The sequence below is a fragment of the Mytilus galloprovincialis genome, chromosome 7 (genome assembly GCF_965363235.1).
Source record: "Mytilus galloprovincialis chromosome 7, xbMytGall1.hap1.1, whole genome shotgun sequence".
In the NCBI taxonomy this organism is placed as follows: Eukaryota; Metazoa; Mollusca; class Bivalvia; order Mytilida; family Mytilidae; genus Mytilus; species Mytilus galloprovincialis.
Genome location: NC_134844.1, coordinates 28,050,233 through 28,050,870, shown reverse-complemented (window position 1 = coordinate 28,050,870; position 638 = coordinate 28,050,233).

Here is a 638-nt window from a genome sequence, read left to right as displayed (position 1 = left end):
GAAATGCAAGCTTTAGAATATCCGGGAGAAAAAAATACTCAATATACAGGTGCTGCTTGAATGTTGCTGCATAGAAATGGAAAGTTCACAATTGAGAAGCCGAAATCATCTCTGATGTGGTAAAGTTTTGTTTTTTAACATACCCTTTTTGTTTATTTTTAGATGTAAATTCCAATATGAGGCATATTTAACTGTATCTATTCCATGTTTTATTTCAAGTTCTATAGAATTGATGCGCAGTAGTATAGTTTGATGGTTTTTCAACAGAAAAGATAAGTACCCGAACACGGTGATAAGTCCATGATAACACGACTTATCCTTCAAGACAAAGAATGACTGCGACTTTTACGTCATATCTCGTCATACGGAAAAAAAATTATCAGTATACATTTTGCGAAACGAAATACATATAGAAGCAAGATTTAAAGAGACATCAATTGACAAAAAAGTATATAGTATGTTATATCGGATTAAAATGAAGATATTTTAAAGACATTCGAGATTAAGTTGTTAATCATTTTCTTAGGATCGAAATATCCTGTTTTTATCATATCGAAAGATTTAGTTGTTAAAACGAGATTTATTGTATTTTTAACGACATTTAAGGGAATAATTAAAAAAAAAAAAAAAAAAATCAA